The sequence below is a fragment of the Rhinolophus hipposideros genome, assembly GCF_964194185.1.
Source record: "Rhinolophus hipposideros genome assembly, contig: HAP1_SCAFFOLD_53, whole genome shotgun sequence".
NCBI lineage: Eukaryota > Metazoa > Chordata > Mammalia > Chiroptera > Rhinolophidae > Rhinolophus > Rhinolophus hipposideros.
The window spans coordinates 49,921-65,303 of record NW_027669057.1 but is presented as its reverse complement, the minus strand read 5'-3'; positions in this window follow the sequence as shown (position 1 = coordinate 65,303).

Here is a 15,383-nt window from a genome sequence, read left to right as displayed (position 1 = left end):
TGGTGCTCACTTTCTCAATAAAAATTTCCATTTCACTAGCCATTGTCACCCCAATAAACTTTAATTTAAAAAAAGAGAGCTCACACAAATACATTCCTATCTCATGGCATCATGAGCGGATACCTATGGGTGTATGTATTCATCACAATAAGATAAATGTGGTCACCCACTGTATGCCATGTAGATGGCAATTAACCTAGAAAAACCCATCGCCACACAGGACAGTGCCCGCTGGGTTCTAAAGTGACAAACTCGGATCAGAACTCCTATCCCTGCATCAATGCCAGTTTCATTCAATTATGACTGTTACCTTTAAGTACCTCTGTGGCATTTCGAATGCACATGATGTGTCACTGCTGGCACTTCCTTCACACACAACACATTTCTCTCAAATGCTTGAGATGGACTCCTCCGCGAAACACAGCTGAGTACTGGGCAGGACTCCGTCCTATTGCAGGTGGCCCCTAGTGTAGCTCCACACCACAACCAGTTCTGCAGGAATGTGAGTTAGGAGTTGCCTCCAGTTAGTGTTGGGGACAATTCACTGTGACTTTCTGATAGATATCTAACAGTTCACTTGCCAGACTCTTGCTAAGAATACACAATGCCATTTTCATGTCGAAAATCTACCTCCCATTACTCATGCCATCTATGATTATTGCATGGAGGCAAGAAACATTGTACATTGAAAGGGAACAAAGACGTCATCATCAGGACGCAGCACCTGGGTGGCACCGAATCCCCTTCCTGTGAGGATGAGAGAGGTTGTGCATTGTAAGTCAGGGAAAGAGAAAATCATTGAAGTGATGGGGCACGGCCACTCGTATCCCTCTAGAACACTCGGGGAGAAAATTGGTCATGGTTTCTTTGGAAGGGCTTTGGAAAAAATCAAGTCAACGGATGTACTTTAAGGCAATATATATAAACTAATTTTGAGTGTTGTTTGGAGCAGGACTACTCTGATTAAGATGTATTTTAGGAAAATTTGATTATCATTTAGGTTTCAATATTTTGACTACAAGCCGAAAAGAATGAGACAGCTTGAATATAAAATGTCACTTGTTTACCCCTGGAACTTCCTACTAGGGAAAAGTTTATCCTAGCAGTCTCCTTCAATCTCCATGATACTTTACCCCTTGTGCTGCAGGGAACCCTGCTGTGTAGGATGACATGTTAAACCGATTATCACCAACAGCTGGGCTTCAAGAGTTAATCAAGTGCCACCGAGTGGGATAGATGTGTTAGTAAGCTCTGAGAGCTTTTCCAGGACATAACGATGACAACAATTCAGAGTAGCAGAGGAGGACACGGGCAAGGCACCCAGGTCAGGTGGTGCTCAGGTGGAGGTTTCAAGGTCAGGAGAAGGAGTATGACATGTATCCCTGTGTCCAGCCTTGCCCACACTTGAGATGTTGTTTGGCTGTTTCTTGGATGGGGATTCGATAGGACACTATCATGTTGCTGGAGCAAACACTTTATCAACATCTTCTTTACAACCCGGAGAGTGGAGCTCCCTCCTGTTCTGTGGTCTTCATTATCTGCCTGTGGCACAACCAGACCCTTTGTACTTTACTGACTCCTTCCTTCATGACTTTCTGTTTTGATTGCTTCTTTCATTCTATGTGATTCCTTCTACCTCACTTTTCCTACCCCACTCTCTCACTCTCACTCTTTTTATTCTTTCTTTAGTTTGTTTCCTTTTTATCCGTTTTCACTTATTTTTTTTAATGTGCTTTACATACTCAACATGAAGTCCAACCTCTGAACGTTCCTAAGTATATAGTACAGTAGAGTTCCCTATATGTACATAGTTGTACAGGCCATCTCTACATGTTCTTCATCTCTCATTGCCGAAACTGTACACCCATTCACAGTAACTCCATATACCCACCCCACTCTCGGCAAGGACATTGTACTTTCTGTTTCTATGAGTTGGACTAGTTTACATACTCATTTCAATGGAATCATAAAGTATTTCACTTTGTTTATTTCTGAGAATGGCTTGTCTCACATAGAATAGGTTGACTCAAGATGCTTCAAATGGCAGGATTCCCTTCTTTCTCAAGGTGAATAATATTGCATTAAATGTATTTTCATTATGCTTTCCTCTGTCCATTGACAGTAGGGCTGGTTCTTGATATGGGTTTTTATGAGCAAAGCAGCAGTGATCAGGGCCATGCAGTTACCTCCTGGAGATCCTGATTTCAATTGCTTGGGATGGATAAACAGAAGTGCGATTAGTGCATCTATTTGCAATATTTTGAGGAACTTCAATACTGTTTCCACAGTGGGTTAACATTTAATATTCCCATTTGACTTTCATAGTGGGAAGGCATGGGTTGAGGTACACAGGGTCCCTGTGTCTCCGGGTGCCTTCTGGCCTGGAGAGTGGTAGCCGCGACCCAGTCGATGAGTGGGTGGGATGAACATGGATGAAAGATTAGGAGGGTCTGGGGTCAGGTCACAAGCTGTGACTAATGAAGTGTCTCTCTCAGAGGACATGGGGAATTGTTTCTTGCCTCTTAGTTCTGGAGGGATGAAGGGGCAGTTGGATCCTGTGTTGAGGTGAGGGAAGTCTTCGGCAGGGATGTGGACACTCAGAACCCATGCAGTCACTGCACGTGCAGAAGGGTGCTCACATCAGTCGTCAGCAGACAGTGGAGGTTTGGCCTTAATACATTGAATTATGAATTACCAATGCACCAGGGCAGAAGGCCGCTTTCCCGGGTCAGGTACATGAATTGCTCATCAGAGTAGGTGAATGAAACGGAAGCTATTTTTGGCAAAGCCGGCATATGGGAGTTGGTTCTCATATGGCAGAATGTTCTTTATTGGCGTGGGAGGCCCTCAGACTGCTCGTCACTCAGGGTGGTTTTCTGGTGAGGGGACACATGGTGAGAAATAGCTGAGTGTGTGACGTCATTAGGGGCAGAGAGCCACCATTGTGTTCTCCCCTTGACTTTCAGAGGGTCTTGGTGTGGAGAAAATTGTTGTATTTGGGTCATGCACTGAAACGTGGAAGGCGGGGCTGTGTTGTGGATTTGGACACCTCATGGCTGCACCACCTGCTCCCGGGCATCATCTCTCCCTTGCAGAAACCTTGGGGCATGGAGACTTGAAGGTTGATGTTGTGCAGGGGTCCCAGGCATGATCTCAGTTGTCTCAGGGTCTCTGATCTCTATGCCCAGGACATCAACCAAATAGTGGTACCCGATCTATCCCATAGCAGTGTTGTGAGTCAGGGACAGTTGCATACTTCACGCTAGGTTTCTACGCCCTCCAGTGTAAAATATGGGTCACGACCCTAACTTGCCTCCCTTGAGGTGGCGCTGGTGTGGGCATCGCAAGAGATGATAACAGATACTCTCCGTGAGCTGTAAAGCATCACACCCAGATAGAGGGTGAAAAGTCACCTCCCATGTGCCCTTTCAGTGGAGCCATCCAAGTATCCTATCTGAACTTAACCTCTACAAGTGTCTAGCTCATTCTTGCAGCCATTTAATGATTGGAAAGTCAGAGCAATTACACAACACCAGTCTTTTATTTGCCTGGAGGCTTCACCGGTATTTAATTTTGTTTAGACTCATCACATAATACTAACAAGGAGGTCCTCTTCACATTTTCTCACTTCAAAATGGGGCACTGAGTCCAAGTGCGGTCTCCATATCTTTCAGATACGTGCAACTTCTGGAAACGATTGGAACTCAGTGTACTAGGCGTAGTCTCTGTGTTTTGTTACGTTTCTATAATGCCTCAGCTCATTCAAGATTTTTCCTACAAAAGCTGTGTGTTGGGGATTTGGTTGCTCAGCAAACTACAAGATATATCTAGGTCCATCTTTAAGTCTACTGGGTCATCTGCTCAGCTAGCTGGTGAATTAAGGGAACAATAGTTGGAAGTGTGAATAAATTATTCTTAATGTACCTATGGTCTCCTGCCACTAAGATCTCACAGGGTCTATCTATTGTTGTGTATTTCTCAGGAAGTAGCAGCGATGATGAGGGAAGATGTCTTCCCATAAACAGAACCCACTCATCAGTTTCCAGCCAGAGATGGGAAAGAAGAGTGCGTGAGCGGCCACGCCTCACGTTCTACCCTCACAGGGACCCTGCAGAAGGTATTGCGGATCTATGCTCATTAGGTTAATTCAGAATTAAGAATTTTGTGTCCCAGTTTTAACAGAAAACTATAAAAATGCTAAGCCACGTTCTTCTTTTATGCCTGCAAATTTAAGTATCTTCACGAAATTAGTACTGCTGTAACTATGAAGTCAAGATGCATTGAGAACTCAAAATATCGTTCACGTTGAATAGTAAACAATGTCCTGAGCTAATGCTCACATTAGCTGAGTGTTTACCTTTTACTGAATAGATCCCTCCGGAATACAATGTCTTTAGATTTGGAAACATTGATACACCTTGTTGAGAACAGGTTGGGATTCACAAAGGAGTTGACAAGACGATACACAATGTTCCCACAGCCCACCAAGCCAGTGCCCCCGATTCATAATACCTTACTTTCCTGTGATACGTTTGTTACAGTCATTGCAATGACAACAATGTTTTATTGATTAAAATGTGCACAGTTCAGGTGAAGGTTCACATCTGCTGCGGTGACATTCTATAAGTTGGGCGAAGATCATAAGATTAGGTGTCACTGTGGGAGGATCCCAGGATATCAGCACACGGATGTCATAGCGACATGCTTCACAACAGCCAACAGTTGCAAATTTTTCCAAAGTCCATCAAGTGATGAGTGGATAAATACAGTCTGATATATACCCAGAGTGGACTGTCGTTCAGTCGTGAACGGGAATTGAACTTTGAAATATGCTGCAACATGAAAGGACATTGAAAAAATATCGTGCTTAGTAACACCAGGCAGACACGGAGAGACAAATAATGTGTGATTCCACTTACATGAGGTCCCTGCTACAGGCAGATTCACAGTTGAGAGACAAGTAGAGATAACAATGGTTGGAAGGAGGGAGAACGTAGAGTGATTTGTTAAAGGGAACTGAGGTGGATATGATGAAAAAGATTGGATCTAGATAGTAGTGACGAGTCTGTAGCGTTGTACATATAATCCATGCTTTAGACCTATATAGTCACAAATTATGAAAAGCAGCGTAAATAGCATTTCTTTCTCATCACTGTCAAAAAGTTAAGAAAATCCAATAATAGAGATGATGAAGAGAGGACAGCGTATATGAATTCATGGAAAACTGAAATGGTCTTGTAACATTTCAGGAAAAAGGATGACTGTGTTGTGTTTTAAAATGGGCAGAGAAATTCATGAAAATCTCTCACTGAAACACAACATGCATTTATTTGTCTACCGGTTTTAAGAGTATTTCAAATTAATTACATTCTATTTAGCTAGACACCAAAGGCCCCATGTCTCACTTCTTTCCTCGCCTCTCCTTGGCCTTGCTTCTTCCACCAAGGAGTTCAGCACGGCACATGTTCAGCTCATAGATATGAAAAACCCATAGCCACACAGTCTCTCTCACGTCCACATCAAGCTCATCTCCCTGAGTAGGTTTGAGTAGTATAACCGATGACACATTTACTCTGTGTTCTTGTAGTTCTCCCCGACATCCCAGAGGAAGATGAACTTCCTGATGATTGCAATGAGGACATCAAACCTATCACCGTAAGCTTGTTTTTTATCCTCTGAGACATAAATCCCCTTTAATACACTCAGTCAAACGAAGATTGAAAATGTTAGCAAGTCCATTCCCAATAATACAGACAAATCTTCTGGCTGAGGAGAATGTTGAGTGTGAATTTGTTACCAACTGATACTTGTTTTGAATATGCCCTCAACGATGGCAGCATTAGTAACAGAATATATGGGAGTAATCTTTTCCCTATGCAGCATTTTTTGTTTGTTTGTTTTTTTGTTTTGGAATACAACTGTGTAACTGGCAACCCAATATGCCTGTGTGAGATACTTCCTGCAGCAAAAGTTCATGGCTTTTGACCTGAGTACTTTTGCTTGATTTCTTGTTTTGGGTTCCCTTGAGCCACCAGTGTTCCCATTGGTTTTCTATTGTCATTAAGGAAACCAAAGACCTGTGCAAACACAACCCACATGATCTGATCCTTGTCATATTTTCTATCATTTCAGGACACTCCAGTGGACACAGCCTGTGGTACGTATTCTAGAATTCCTCATTTGGTGACATAAAGTAGAGAACATGACAAAATAGGGGCTTTCTTGCTGTCTTTAATATGCTGAGACACTGTAATGTCAGCTCTTTGGTGGCCATGAGAACTGGGGATATGATGATAGAAACTGGCCTCTAGGTACTGAAGTGTTTTCTTCTGACTAATACAGTGTAACGCGGGTGGGCAGTAGTCCACTGTCCTTTTGATTCTTATTTCATTGGTGCTTTGTGCTGTCGAGCATGTTTTCAAAGGTCTGTTGGTCACTTATATGTCTTCTGTGTATAAATTTCTTTTTTTTCAGTGTTTTCCCCTTCTTCAATCGGGTCCTTTCCTTTTTTTCTTTATAATGAAGTTTTGGCGTGTCATACATATTTGGATATTAGCTCCTTTTCATAGATGAGGTTTCCAAGCGTTTTCTCCTATTCTGTGGGTGCTTTTCCATTGTGTTGATTCCTGAAGAGATTTCCCTTCTTCCATGGAGTGATATTGGCACCGTTCTTGAAAATCATTTGGTCATATATGTGTGTTTGAGAATTTAGTCTTCTGTTCCACAGAACAATGTGTCTGCCTTTATACCAGCAGCATACTGTTTTCTGTAGATTCCTGTAGCATTGCCATGTGTTTTGAAGCCAGAAAGTATGGAGCTTCTATCTTTGTTCTTCCTTCTCAAGATGCTTTTGGCTACAGGGGTTCTTTGTAGTTCCATAACCATTTTTTGATTTGTTTTTCCTGTCTCTGTAGAAATGGCATTGAGCTTTTCATAGGAGTTGCACTGACTCGCAGATCCCTTTGATTTGTATGGGAATGGTAACGATGCTAAGCCTTCCAAGCCAGGAACACAGTGCATCATTCAAATTTTGTGTCCTTTTTAACTGTTGCAGCAATTCTGTGTAGTTTTCACAGTACAAGTCATTCACCCTCTTAGGGGTCTTTGCCACTAACTTCCTGCAGCTCTAATCCAGTGTTCAGGTGGATGAAGAGGGGATTCCTGAGGACAGCAAAGTGGCCCCTACTCAGACCATTACTCTGATTCCACCTAGCAGAGGGGTACCAGCCCTGCTGGTCTTCTCAGCTTGCAGTCGGGGCCCCTGCTGCGAATCCTTTAATAGCTGGTGGTCACCTTACTGTTTGAGTGTCCCCAGAGTCTGCAGAAGCACCTGGCACATTCACATGAGTCCTTGAATTCCTATGAGTGAATGATCACCTCAGATCTGTGAACAACTCTGCAGGAACAATCTGGGGAGGGGAGAAGACACCTTCCACATCTTTCAGTTCTTGCTTTGGCCAATCCGTTTGGGGAGCCAGTGGCCAGCGGTGCCACTTTCAATTTATTTCACTTGATCATTTATTAACTTAATGAATTAAAAGAAGATAAATATCGAGTTGTGCAGTCACAGGAGCCACACTCAAGTTTGTATATAACAGCTGCAATTGCAGGTTGATGAGTTTGGAGGGGAGAGCAATTGTGGGCCAGTGGGACCAAGAAGGTGATTCCTTCCACGTATCACTGATTGGAAGGTTGGCATCTCTGACCAATGCCTCGTTGAAGGGCTCTGACCTCACAGAGTCCCGGGATGGTCTGAGAACCTGCAGGGAAGATGAGGGTGATGCTCTGTGTCTTCTCATATCCTCAATTGGAGGAGGCCGAATGGGGGAGACAGACACTCTTTCTAATAAATGTATTGCTCATCTTTCTGTTTGCAAAGACTGGCCGGTGGAGAACTTCTCGGACTCTAGCAGTGAGGAAGAAGACTCTACGCATTACTACAAAGACTCGGGTTGGATCTAATGGGAGAGGGTCCCTGCGAGTGGTTAGGTGGTACTTGATGCTTGAAGACTGACGAAGGCACATATGGAATCAGAGACGAAAAGGAAATGTGTGGAAGTCTGATTTGTTCCTTTGCTATATGAATGATGTCTTAGAAAAAGGAATTGTGTCCGTGGGCTCTGAGTGTGCTGCGGCTGACATCAACATTTTCTGCTTTGCTATGTAAAAATTATCTTTCCCGCAGAACCAGCCAAATCTCAGAGCATGGTTTTTTGTCATGTTTCATTTACAGCTGACATTCAGCATTATTTTATATTAGTTTCAGGTGAACTACATAGTGTGAAACCTTTATATAATTTATGATGTGATCACCCTGTTTTCACTAGTACCTGCCTGGCACTATACGTAGTTGTTAGAGCATTATTGAGTAGATTCCCTATGCTGTACTTCACATCCTCGTGACTGTTTTGTAATCAGCATTTTGTACATCTTAAAGCCTTTACCTGATTCACCCAGGCCCCAGCCCCCTCCCTTCTGGCAACCATCATTTTGTTCTCTGTACCTATCCATCTGTTTCCATTTTATTATTGTTTCTTGAGAGTCCACATACAAGTGAGATCACATGGTATTTGTCTTTCTCTGTTTGAGATATTCCTTAGAATAATACCCTCTAAGTCCATCCATGTTGTCACAAATGGTAACATTTTTTTTCTGGCCGAGTTGTGTTCCATTTCATATATGTGCCACCTGTGGTTGTTTGTTGTTGTTGTTGACGATGTTTTTCTTGTTTTGATCCAGTTGTCTATTGAATGGGAACTACGTTGCTACCATATCGGGCCTGTTGTAAATAGAGCTGCAGTAGACATATGGGTGCATATGTCTTTGATATTCATGTTTTGGATTTCTTCCGATAAATACCCAGAAGGGGAATTGCTGGGTAATAAGCCAGTTCTATTTTTAATGTTTTGAGGAACCTCAGAATTGTTTTCCATAGCGCCTGCACCAGTTTCCCACCTCAGCTACAGCACAGCAGGATTCCCTTTTCTTCACATCCTGGCCAACATTTCCTGGTTGTTGAATCATTCTGTGCTGCAGCCATTCTGACAGGTGTGAGTTGATTTTACATTGTGATTTTGATTTGCAGTTTTTCTCATGATTCGTGACTTGGAGCATCTTTCATATGTCTATTATCCACCTGTATGTCTGTTAAGTTCTTTGTATAGCTGTTAAGTTCTTTGGCCCATTTCTTAATTGGATTCTTTGTTGTTTGGGTGTTGAGTTATATGAGCTCTTTATCTATTTGAATGATAATCTCTTATTGGATATTATGGTGACTATCTGCTGAAATTCAGTTGTTGTCTTTACATTTTGTGGATGGTTTCCTTTGCCATGCAAAAGTTTTTAATTTGATGGTCTCCGGTTTGTGTGTGTGTGTGTGTATGTGTGTGTGTGTGTGTGTGTGTGTGTGTTTGTGTTTATTTCCTTAGCCCAGGAGATATATGTTATTCAGAGCAATGTCAAAATCTTTACTGCTTATATTTTGTTCTACGAATTGATGGTTTCATTCTCATACATTTAAATCTAATTTATTTTTAGTTTATTCTTGTATATGGAGTAATAAGGTACGTATTTTTCTATACTGCATCTATGTGAGTATTGCATGTCATATATTATACATTATTATGCATACATAACATGTATTTTATATTTTCTATAGTACACATAGTATATTACAATGTATATGCATGTTCACATTTTCTATATATTTTATATGGTATGTATACATCTACTTATATAAGCACATATCCTAACATGTTATGTCTATTAAAATTGTATATTTTATGTCACATATATTATTTTTTAAAAGTAGCAACATAAAAAAAAAAAAAAAAGTAGCAACATATACATTAGAAATAAGTAAATAAGTTAGCAATATAATAAGACAAGGATCCTGATCCAACTATTCAGTACAGGAATATCTGAGATCTATTTATTAATTTAATATAAATTTTAAAAATATATCATATAGGATATATTCTGTGTGTTATTCCTCATTTTTAATCCTCTTGTTTCCCGTCATTTAAAGTTAAATACTACCTGAATTTGTTTAGGCATATCATTGTTTTCTTCATATATAACCAATAGTTATTACATGTATTATGTATATAGTACGGGGACATTATCAATATGGTGACATACTCAATGCCTTTTTTATATTACTAGCTTTTTATGAAATGGCATTATTTTTAATTACCATATTTGATTTCACTCTGACTGCGACTTTTAAAATCCGTTATCCTATTGATGATCATTTGAGTTGTTTTGTGTTTATTTTAAAGAACAATATGGCAGGGACCTTGTTTTGTAAATATCCCCAGGTAAACCTATGATCAAGTTACCCCGGAATATGTACAGTGATGAGTGGATGCACTGTGTTCTTATTTATAAATGTAAAGACTTTTAAAATAACGCAAATTCTTTTCCAAAGTGGTTGTACCAATCCACATTACCACCAGCACTGACTAGGAGTTATCAGGGCTCCACATTTTCAATAAAACTTGGTTTTCCCAGACTCTCAATATCTGCCATTCTGGTAAATACAAAAATTGAAAATTTTGCTTTAGTTTTATGTTTATCTAACTATTAACAATATTAATGGCTTCTTATATGTTTCTGGCCAAAGTATATTCACTGTTGCTTTTTGAATATTCTAAATATGTTTTTATATACTGCATCTATTTGAGTATTGTATGTTATAGATTATACATTATTATGCAAACATAAGATATATTTTTATATTATCTATAGTACACATAGTATATTACAATGTATATGCATGTTTATATTTCCTATATATGTTATATGGTATGTATACATATATTTACATGAGAACATATCCTAACATATAATGTCTATTATTATCATATATGTATATATGTATATGTAGCGTCAGGGGTAGGGGTAGGGTCAGGGAGAGGGGTAGGGTCAGGGAGAGGGGTAGGGTCAGGGTAGGGGTAGGGTTAGGGTCAGGGTCAGGGGTAGGGGTTGGGTCAGGGGTAGGGGTAGGGTCAGGGGTAGGGGTAGGGTCAGGGGTAGGGGTGGGTCAGGGGTAGGGGTAGGGTCAGGTGTAGGACTAGTGGTAGAGTCAGGGGTAGGGGTAGAATCAGGGGTAGGGGTAGGGTCAGGGATAGGGTTAGGGTCAGGGGTAGGGGTAGGGGTTGGGTCAGGGGTAGGGTTAGGGTCAGGGGTAGGGGTAGGTTCAGGGGTAGGGGTAGGGTCAGGGGTAGGGGTTGGATCAGGGGTAGCATTAGGATCAGGGGTAGAGGTTGGGTCAGGGGTAGGGGTAGGGTCAGGGGTAGGGGTAGGGGTAGGGTCAGAGGTAGGGGTAAAGGTAGAGTCAGGGGTAGTGGTAGGGGTAAGGTCAGGGGTAGGGGTTGGATCAGGAGTAGGGATAGGGTTAGGGTCAGGGTTAGTGGTATGGCTAGGGTCAGGGGTAGGGGTAGGGAAAGGGGTAGGGTAAGATGAAGTGTTTGGGTCAGGGGTAGGGGTAGGGTTAGGGTCAGGATAGAGGTTGGGTCAGGGGTAGGGGTAGGGTTTGGGTCAGGGGTAGGGGTAGGGGTAAATTCAGTGGTAGGGGTAGGGGTAAGGTCAGGGTTAGGGGTACAGGTAGGGTCAGGGGTAGGGTTTGGGTCAGGGGTAGGGGTAGGTGTAGGTTCAGGGGTAGGGTTAAAGTTAGAGTCAGGGGTAGGGATAGTGTCAGGTAAGGTCAGGGTTAAGAGTCGGGTTACAGTCAGGGGTAGGTGTAGGGGTAGTTTCAGGGATAAGAGAAGGGGTAGGTGTAGTGGTTGGGTCAGGGTTAGGGGTAGGGTCAGGGGTATGGCTAGGTGTAGGGTCAGTGGTAGTGGTAGGGTCAGGGGTAGCGATAGGGTCAGGAGTGGGGTAGGTTCAGGGGTCGGGGTAAGGGTAGGGTCAGGGCTAGGTGTTGGGCCAGAGGTAGCGGTAGGTGTAGGTTCAGGTTTAGGGGTTGGGTTAGGGGTAGGGTTAGGGGTATGGTCAGGGGTAGTGGGAGGGGTTGGGTCAGGTATAAGTGTAGGGTCAGGGGAAGCGGAAGGGGTAGGGTCAAGGACAGGGGTTTGGTCAGGCGTAGAGATAGGGTCAGGGGTAGGGGTAGAGTTAGAGTCTGTGGTAGGGGTAGGGTCAGGGATAGGTGTAGGGTTAGGGTCAGGTGCAGGGGTAGGGTCAGAGGTAGGGGTAGGGGTAGGGTCAGGTGTAGGGGTAGGATCAAGGGTACGGATAGGGTCAGGGGTAGAGGATGGGTCAAGTGTACGGGTAAGGGTAGGGTCAGGGTTAGGGTTTTCGTCAGGGGTAGGGGTAGGGTCAGGGGTAGGGGTAGGGGTAGGGGAATGATCAGGGGTAGGTATAGGGGTAGGGTCAGAAGTAGGGGTAGGGGTAAGTCTGGGGTAGGGGTTGGGTCAGGAGTAGTGTGAAGTGTATCGTCAGGGTAGGGGTAGGTTCAGGGGTAGGAGAAGGGATAGGGTCAGGGGAATGGGCAGGGTCAGGTGTAGGGGTAGGGTCAGGGGTAGGGGTAGGGTTTGTGGTAGGGGTAGGGTAAGGGCTAGTGGTAGGGTTAGAGGTAGGGGTAGGGTTAGAGTCAGAGGTAGGGGTAGGGCTAGTTGTAGTGTTAGGGGTAGGTTCAGGTGTAGGAGTAGGCTCAAGGGTATGGATAGGGTCTAGGGTAGGGGATGGGTGGATATGGGTAAGGGTAGGGTCAGGGGTAGGTTTGGGTCAGGAGTAGGGGTAGGGTCAGGGCTATGGGTAGGGTAATGGTGAGGGGTAGGATCAGGGGTAGGAATAGGGATTGGTTCAGGGGTAGGGGAAGGGTCAGGGATTAGGGGTAAGGGTATGGTCAAGGGTAGGGGTTTGGTCAGGGATAGGGGTAGGGGTAGGGTCAAGGGGACGGGTAGGGTTAGAATCAGGGTTAGGGGTTGCGTCAGGTGTGGGTTAGTGTTTGGGTCAGGGGTAGGGGTAGGGGTTCAGTCAGGGGTAGGGGTAGGGGTAGGGTCAGTTGTAGGGGTAGGGTTAGGTTCAGGGGTAAGTGTTGGCTCAGGTGTAGGGATAGGGGTAGGGTCAGGTAGGGGTAGGGGTAGGGTCAGGGGTAGGGGTTGGGTCAGGGGTAGGGGTAGGGTCAGGGTAGAGGTAGGGGTAGGGTCAGGGGTACGGTTAGGGGTAGGGTCAGAGTATAGGTAGGGGTAGAGTAGGGATAGGGGTAGTAGTAGGGTCAGGGTTAGAAGTAGGGTCAGGGGTAGGGTCGGCCAGGGTAAGTATTGGGTCAGGGGTAGGAATAGGGTAGGTTCAGGGGTAGGGTTTGGGTCAGTTGTAAGGTAGGCGTAGGGTCAGGGGTAAGGGTAGGGGTAGGGTTAGGATCGGGGGAGGGGTAGGAATAGGTGCAGTGGTAGGGGTAGGGTCAGGGGTAGGGGTAGGGGTAGGGTCCGGGGTAGGGGTAGAATTAGGATCAGGGGTACGGGTTGGTTCAGGAGTAAGGACACCGAGGTGCCAAGGACCAGCACTGCCTTGGCTGGAGAAAGCCGCCCGAGGCCGTTTGGAGGCCGGCGCCGGCAGGCACCCCTGGGCTTGGGCTTTGGGGGCAGCGTAATGGGCGCGGCGAAGGGCTGCCGGTTGACCGCTTGCGCTTGCGGGGGGAAAAATGAGGATTTAGAAGGGGCTGTGGGGCGCAGACCGGGCCGAGGCGCCTGGCGTGAGGCCGGGACTGCGAGGCTGTAGGTCCAGGCGGCGGCCCCGACCCCATCCTCCCACTACCCACCTCCCCCACCACGCCCAGCCCCGCTGGCCAGGGGTCCTGCGGCAGGTTTGGCGGCTGCAGAGGGTCCAGGAGCGTGGCGGCCACAAAAGGAGTGGCGGGCAAAAGCCTAGAGCACCCGGTATTCCCAGGCGGTCTCCCATCCAAGTACTAACCAGGCTCGACCCTGCTTGACTGCGAGATCGGGCGCGTGCAGGGTGGTATGGCCGTAGACGCTGGGACCGGGCTCCTGGCGCCCCAAGAGCAGCCGCCCAGCCTGCGTGGTGAGCGCTCGCCAGGTTGTTGGGCAGCGCCGGCGGCGAGCCTCCCCCCTCTTTCCGCTGGCCGGCTCCAGCAGCGCCGCGCCTCCCGCCTGCTCTCCGCCTCCACAGGACGTAGTGGGCGTGGGCAGCCGGTGACTCCTTACCCACAGCGAGGCCCCTTTGCGCTACCCATTGGTCTACTCAGCCTCTTCCACTACCCTGGCAGTGACAGAAGCCAGAATGACAGGGGTTGGGAGTTGGGGGGGGGGAAGGAGGGACGCACAGGCTGAATCACGGACTGGGACAGACGCATGGAGGTTGTGTTGAAGTGGCAGCTCCCCCACCGGAGTGCTGTCGCGCCCAGGACTGGACTCCGTTAAGCAGACAGTGCCCGGGTAGTGGGCAGTCACCGTGGGACCCCCGGGCAGGCCTCCAGGGTCTGCGGAGTGCCGGTGGGGTCCGAGCCACGCCCGGGGTCCCGCACGCGGGAGGAGAGGCTCAGGCCCAGGCACCCTCCTCCTGTGGGTTGTGTACCTGCCTGCCGGCCTGCCTGCTTTTCCCCTGTGGTGCTCTGTCCTGGAGCCCCGGGGCGCGGGCCACGCGCACACGCAAGAGTAGCGCTCCCTCATTCCACGGGTTTGTCCTGGCTCTTTTTTGGCTGTGCGCCTGGGGCCCCCGCGGCCGGCCAGGGGGAACCAAGAGGGCAGGGCTCTCCAGAAAGAAGGAAGGGCGCTGGGGGAGGGGCCGCGGTGCCTGCCGGCAGAGACGGAGGCCTCCGGTGGGGTGGGGCGCCTGGGCGTCCCCTTGGCCCGCGGTCCGGGGACAACTGGGGCTCTGTCTCCGGGCCCTAGTGCAGGCAGTAATATTGTCACCCCTTTGACAAGAACCCCGAGGTGCCAAGGACCGGCACTGCCTTGGCTGGAGAAAGCCGCCCGAGGCCGTTTTGGAGGCCGGCTCCGGCAGGTAGCCTTGGGCTTGGACTCTGGGGGCTGCGAAGTGGGCGCGGTGAAGGGCTGCCGGTTGACCGCTTGTGCTTGCGGGGGGAAAAATGAGGATTTGAAGGGGCTGTGGGGGGCAGACCGGGCCGAGGCGCCTGGCGTGAGGCCGGGACTGCGAGGCTGTAGGTCCAGGTGGCGGCTCCGACCCCATCCTCCCACTACCCACCCCCCCCACCACGCCCAGCCCCGCTGGCCAGGGGTCCTGCGGCAGGTTTGGCGGCTGCAGAGGGTCCAGGAGCGTGGCGGCCACAAAAGGAGTGGCGGGCAAAAGCCTAGAGCACCCGGTATTCCCAGGCGGTCTCCCATCCAAGTACTAACCAGGCTCGACCCTGCTTGACTGCGAGATCGGGCGCGTGCAGGGTGGTATGGCCGTAGACGCTGGGA